This window comes from Siphateles boraxobius, unplaced genomic scaffold (assembly GCF_051911475.1).
Source record: "Siphateles boraxobius isolate OS27281-9 unplaced genomic scaffold, OSU_SipBor_1 8, whole genome shotgun sequence".
In the NCBI taxonomy this organism is placed as follows: Eukaryota; Metazoa; Chordata; class Actinopteri; order Cypriniformes; family Leuciscidae; genus Siphateles; species Siphateles boraxobius.
The window spans coordinates 16,004,215-16,011,299 of record NW_027509208.1 but is presented as its reverse complement, the minus strand read 5'-3'; the positions used below and the strand labels follow the sequence as shown (position 1 = coordinate 16,011,299).

Genomic DNA, 7,085 nt, shown 5'->3' with positions numbered 1-7,085 from the left:
AGAGGACAGCGCTGCCTCCACTCAAAGTATCTTTGCGAGTGTATTTGCGTGCGTGTGTGTGTGTGTGTTTTATGGCAATGCATATCCCTCTGTTGACCGCTTTAAAATGCAATGTTTGAGAGATGCTTCTAGTATTAAATCTAATATGTTGTGTAGTCAAGTGTTTTATGGATATTCATAACATTGCTTAGTGTAATGTGGTGTAGGCCAGGCTACCTGGTCATATTGCTGTTGGTTATATGTTTAAGGTGATGATTACATGCTGCGCAACTAGAGTGGATTATTATAAATATACTGTAGGCTAATAATAATTGTGCCCCCCCATACATTTAATATGCCCCCCTTAAGACTGGGGTCTGGCGACGGGTCTGCCTATAGCATTCCCGTGGCCAAGTTGTGTGGCATTCTTGCTATGTGCACGTCTGGTTAAAGCAGATTCATCCTAAAATCAAACGGTTAACATAAATCTATTTACTGATAGCTGTTTATTAGGGGTGGAACGGTTCATGTATTCGTATTGAACCGAATCGGTACGGGCATGAATTAACACGGAGAATACACGGTATAATAAAAATAAATAAAACTCGCGTGCAAATAAATTAATGTAATGCGGGACTACTGTTAGATACGCGGGTCCTTTAGGGACACCAAATCTATTGCCCTGCTAGGTTTGCTGACCGCGCGCGCGCCTTCCCAAATGGACGAGGCATTCGCGCTCGCCGGTGTACTATTCTTTGAAACGACAGTGTGCGACTCGGTGTAATTGTCCTAAACCATCAGGAATCAGCGGTGAGAAGTAAGGTACACTGGTGAATGTTTATTTTAGTACTTTAGTTCTCTACTAACACTTTTGGACACCCAAACCACACTACTAAAGAATCGTGTAGCCTAAACAGGAATAACCAGATTATTCCTTGTAGAGCCGGATTAAATAAATGGACTACACTAGGCAGGCTGCATTTTTTTGGGCCCCCCTCCATCTATGTTATTTATGAATTGAAATCTGAAACTTACCAAAGTTACTAATACAAGTTAATTCACATTTTACATAGCATAGTCTTTGGTTACAAATTGGTTGTTTGTATGCCAAAATAAGTCATGTGTTGTATATTAAACAGTCTATCAGACTATTTTTTGATATTCATTATTTATACGTCGTCATTACACGGCTCTATTAAATGCTATTAAATTATCCTCATCTTATCCATTGGGAGTGTCATTGTTAAGGCAGTAGTACCAGTAAATAACCAATAAATAACCAATGTCAGTAAACTATGTAAACAGAGCAAATACGTTTATCTTATTTGCTCTGTTTACATTTAATCAACACATTTAATTAAGATTTTCTGCAAAATGTAATAGTTTACAACATTTATAAATGTTGTAATTAAGATTTTCTGCAAAATACAATAGCTTACAACATTTATAATTGTTGTAATTAAGAACAAGAAGGCAAACATGACCCCTTCACATTCATCAAGACCATTTAGAAACTGTCTAACAATAAATAATAATAAATATAAGGATGGAGGATTTAAACTATGGAAAACTAAAGGTATTCAGACAATTAAAGACTTGTATATGGATGGAAAACTTCTTACATTTCAAGAATTGTGTGATAAACACCAGTTTTGTGTTCCAGGTCTACAGATATTATGTACATTCCCAAACTGTTCATTAATTGAGGAAATAATTGGATAAAGAGGTGAAAAGGGCCAATTGTCAAAATATTCTAATCGGGCCCTAGGCACGTGCCTAGTTTGCCTTTGCGTTAATCCAGCTCTGCTTGTGACATTACAAAAAAAAAAATGGATGAGAACGTAACCTACAACTAAATTAACGTTATCTTACATATTTTCTAAACATTTTTATTTAGTTTTGTGAACCTTTTTATAATACATGGCCATTTATTTTTATTTAAATGGCATATGTCTGCTATTGTTGGCCCATTTTGTTAATGTAAGCAACTAATTTAGACGCAAGAACTGGGTGTAAAAAATTAATAAAATAAAAATAATTGCGTTCTGCATTTTTGTTTTGCTTTTCCCTCCATTGTACCGAACTCCTACCGAACCGTGATGTCTGAACCGAGGTATGAATCGAACCGTGACTTCTGTGTACCGTTCCACCCCTACTGTGTATGATACTAGATAACGTTAGTTGGTCTAAGACTGTATTTAGCTGCTCGTCTTTGATGGATTAAAGCTGTTTGGGCTACCAGACATGCTGGTGTGTGACTATTTATTTTATGTGCAGGTTTTAGGCTATCAATGAGGTAAATCCAGCAAAAACAGCTATAGGCCTACTGATCGGGCTAGTGCAGTATCTAGCTATGTGAAGTGAACAGCTATTCTCCTTTAATTGCATTGGTATAGTGCACCCTATTTTGGGTTTTTTTTGTGCTGTTTTGATTATCATTGAGTTGTAGATCAATGTTTACATTTGTTTTCTTGTTTTTTTTATTACAGATGCAGGGGGTACCATCCCTGATCACACTGCTGTTCAAGATGATATCCCAGGATTTACTCCTCTGACCATCTATCTCTCCCTCACTTTGCCTCTATCTCTATCTATTCCTCTATCTTTACCTAGCTCTTTCACTATCTCTCTCTTTCTTTTTACCTACCCTGTATCTATCTCTGTTTTATCACTCTGCCTATCAATCTATCCCTATATCTTCCTCTATTTATACCTCTATCTCTTCCCCATTCCCTCTATCTCCCTCCATCTCTCTCTTTCTCTCCCTCTATATCTGTATTATCTCACTTTATCTATCTATCCATCATTATCTCTCTCTGTATCTTTCTCTATCTCTCTATCTATACCCCCCTCTCTCTCTTTATCTGTCTCTCTATCTATCTATCTATCTATCTATCTATCTATCTATCTATCTATCTATCTATCTATCTATCTATCTATCTATCTATCTATCTATCTATCTATCTATCTATCTATCTATCTCACTCAGTGGTAGTCTTATGTCATTAATATTGTGTTTAATTTGTTCTATGTCCTAGGGATATGCGACTGCAGCTGACCTTGAGAGTTCACTCTCTATACCTGCAACTCCTCATCTGATACTTCTTGGTATGTTGGTTTTAGATAATACAGTTGGCTTTAGTGTTGTATGTAGTGAATTCAATGGTATCAAACTAAACTGTATTCAAAATGAAAACTAAAACAGAAATTTGACAGTTAAAACATTTCTGGGTTCAGGAGAAACGGGAAGCCGCTTCCAGCGCTGGATGCTCAGCCTTGAGGGCCAAATCATTTGCGAAGGGAAGGGATCCAGTCCACCTTTGTGACAGGACTGGCGTCTTTTTTCCCCCTGTTTTTACATCTTTAACTTACAGTACCAAGAGGAGGCAGCCTGCACGCTTCAATTCATCCAGAGGTAAGATATTGTCTGTTAACACCTGCATTTTTTTCTGGCCTAGCTGTGGCTCAAGCATGGTTTCAACAGGTCTGGTTGAAGGGATTTAGCAATTAACTTTGATTTAGAAAGTTTTAGTGCAACGTACAATATTCACAGAGGCAAGAAGATAGTGCATGTTGAGGATAGTGCATGTTGACTTTGTTGTGCTGTTAGTCTGTGACTAGATTTTTAACCAGTGTATAATTTTTCAGATGCTTTGTGGGTATAAACCCAGAAAAAGGGTCACAGGCTGCAAAGAGGAAAAAAAAGAAGAACTGTCAATTCACACGTCACAGCCTCTTGGGCAAGCTCATGGACTTTCAGTGGGATTTCATTTGAAAATGGTGAGTAAGATGTATACGTTACACATACCGATATGTTCAAACAGCAATGACTCAGGAAATTCATTCTAATGTTCATTCTTAACTGTCTTTCAAAGTTAGAATGCTGAACTCCTCTTCCATGCTCTTTTGCTAATCTTTTTTTGTTCTTTCACTGAATTGTATTAATCACCCTTTCTATCATTTTATGTTATTATGTCTGTTTTGTGCTCTTTTTCTAATTAGCTTTTGTTTGGTCAAGCCATGTGATATAATTTTGGATTAAAAATGTGAAATTATGGAACTCATCTCTCTCTCTCTCTCTTTCTCTCATATACAGGACCCAAGACTTTGCAAAGGATCCTCGTGTGCTTTGGAAAATGGTTATTGGTCTAAGCAGTGAAAGTGTTCCCTTTCAAGGGAACTAGAGCTGCGTTGAGACGCGGTGGGAACGCTCTGTGTGATTGCGTCGTGAAGCACGTGTATAATCAGTCCAATGGAAGAGCGAGACGTCATAGGCGGTGACGTCATAGACCAGGAAGCTATAAAGCACACCAGAAATCAGACCGCGACAGCTTCTGTTGCCTTCAGCAAGCGCTCCCTGTATACTGTCCTTGTCTATTTATTGTTGTCTGTCACAAGCACATTATCTATCTATATATATATATATATATTATGGCGAAACAAGAATTCAAGCGTTGTGTTGTCCCTTGCCCTCGTTTCATCACGGTGGGGGACACACATCAGCTTTGTGTTTCTTGTCTGGGAGTGGAGCATGCCCAGTCAGTTCTCGAGGGAGCTGACTGTGAGCATTGCGAGAAGCTGTCCGTGAGGACGCTCCGCTCTCGCCGGGCGTTCTTTGAGGAGGACGGTTCGGTTCGCGCTCCCCGAGGTGCGGGTCCCGCTGCTGTCGAGGCACAGCGAAGGCTTTCATCTTGGGGTTCGCATATGGATCTAGTAGCGGGGCTTGAGACGGGCCCAGCCCTTTCTCAACCCTTACCTGCTGGATCCGGTGCCTCTGCCCAGGAAGGAGCCCGCGCTGCGGCTTCTCCTTCCCAGGTTGGGGCACCATTGTTGCGGCTATCCAGTTCATAGGATCTGGATGTCGTCAGTGTTGATATGGGGGATGTTGAGTCTTCGCCAGCTCATGCCTCCGGTAATGATGAGGAGCTTATGGAGGTTTTATCTCGTGCTGTAGCTAGATTAAATATTGAATGGCCAGCCGATGATTCTCTGAGTGTTACTAGGACGATTCTCCGAGGAGGATCGTAGAACGGTCAGTTCGGTTGTTCCCTGCCGGTTCGCCGCTTCAGGGCACCGAAATGTCCGTACAACCGAATCCCGAGGCCAGTCTCGAGAGACTGGTCCCCTTAGTAGAATTTCTGGCAGCGTGGAAACTACTGCCAAATATTTCTCAGTGGGTCCTGCATATAATAGAAAAGGGTTACAGAATTCAGTTCAGTTCTCGTCCGCCCAGATTTCAAGGGGTCCTTCCCACAGTGGTGGACCCAAGGCAGGCTCAGGTCATGGAACTAGAAGTACTGACGCTTTTGCAAAAAGGGGCTATAGAAAGGGTTTCTCCTCCCAGCAGAGAGTCAGGGTTTTACAGCCGTTACTTCATCGTTCCCAAGAAGGTTGGGGGGTTGCGTCCTATTCTAGATCTGCGTCAGTTAAACAGCAGAGTTCAGAAACTCAAGTTCAAGATGCTTACACTCAAACAGATTGTATCACAGATTCAGTCCGAGGACTGGTTTGTCACAATAGACTTGAAGGACGCTTACTTTCATTTATCCATTCATCCTCATCACAGGAAGTTCCTGAGGTTTGCTTTCGGGGGCGAAGCATACCAATATCGGGTCCTTCCATTCGGCCTTGGTTTATCACCCCGTACCTTTACGAAATGCGTGGATGCAGCGCTGGCTCCTCTGAGACTCCAGGGCATTCGCGTATTAAACTATATCGACGACTGGTTGATCCTGGCTCGTTCCGAGCAGTTGGCAGTTCGGCATCGAGATGTCGTTCTGTCTCACTTAAAGAGGTTGGGGTTGCGGCTAAACACCAAGAAGAGTGTGCTCCTCCCAGCCCAGAGGACCACTTTTTTAGGGGTGATGTGGGATTCGACAACTATGCAAGCACGATTGTCTCCAGCTCGTATTTCTGCGATTCTCACAGCCGTAAATATGGTAAAACTAGGCCAGTCACTCACTGTGAAACAGTTCCAGAGACTGGTGGGTCTCATGGCAGCTGCGTCCAACGTAATTACTTTTGGCCTTCTGCACATGAGACCCCTGCAGTGGTGGGTCAGGACCAAGGGGTTTTCTCCGAGGGGAAATGCGTTTCGCACGATCAAGGTCACGCGGCTATGCCTACGTGCCTTGGTCATGTGGAAGAAACCTTGGTTCCTCGCCCAAGGCCCAGTATTGGGGGCTTCTTGTCGACGCGTAACGCTATCGACGGATGCTTCCCTCACAGGCTGGGGGGCGGTCATGAGTGGCCGCTCGGCGACAGGTGTCTGGCAGGACCATCAGCTTTCGTGGCATATAAACCGACCAGAGATGATGGCGGTATTTCAGGCTCTCAAATACTTCCTGCCAGACCTGAGAGGCCATCATGTGCTCGTCCGCACAGACAACACATCGGTGGTCTCTTACATCAACCATCAGGGGGGTCTGAGGTCCCGATTATTATGCAAACTGGCTCATCAGATCCTCCTATGGGCCCAGGGGAAATTACTGTCACTCAGGGCAGTTTATATTCAAGGGTATTTGAATGTGGGAGCAGATATCCTGTCAAGACAGGGGCTGAGGCCCGGGGAGTGGAGACTTCACCCCAAGGTGGTGGAGCTCCTATGGGAGAACTATGGTCAAGCTCAGATAGATCTTTTCGCATCTTACGATACAACCCATTGTCCGCTTTGGTTCTCTCTCACATATCCAGCTCCTCTCGGACTGGACGCTATGGTACAGGAGTGGCCGAGGCTGCACCTGTACGCATTCCCCCCGATATCATTGCTTCCGGGAGTTCTGGAGAGGGTTCGCCGAGAGGGGGCTTATCTATTATTAGTAGCCCCGCACTGGCCGACCCGAGTGTGGTTCTCGGACCTAGTGTCCCTTCTGCACGGCTCTCCCATGGAGATTCCTGTCAGGGGGGACTTGTTATCTCAAGCAGGGGGCACGATATTTCACCCTCGCCCGGAGTTGTGGAAACTGTGGGCTTGGCCTCTGAGGGGGCCCAGCTCTTAGAATCCGGTCTCTCGACTGAGGTCGTTGAGACCATCCTTCAATCCAGAGCTCCTTCCACGAGAAAACTATATTCATTGAAATGGAAATTGTTCTCTACATGGTGTGGAG

General features: G+C 43.4%; 1 long non-coding RNA gene across 1 annotated transcript; it reads left to right on the top strand.

Annotated features, from left to right (window-relative positions):
- The first annotated feature begins 2,753 nt into the window (after positions 1–2,753).
- Positions 2,754–3,898, top strand: LOC143729662 (uncharacterized). The gene is made up of 3 exons (XR_013200040.1): positions 2,754–3,087; positions 3,217–3,394; positions 3,628–3,898. It is a non-coding gene; the product is annotated as an uncharacterized LOC143729662 (long non-coding RNA).
- The last annotated feature ends 3,187 nt before the right edge of the window (positions 3,899–7,085 follow it).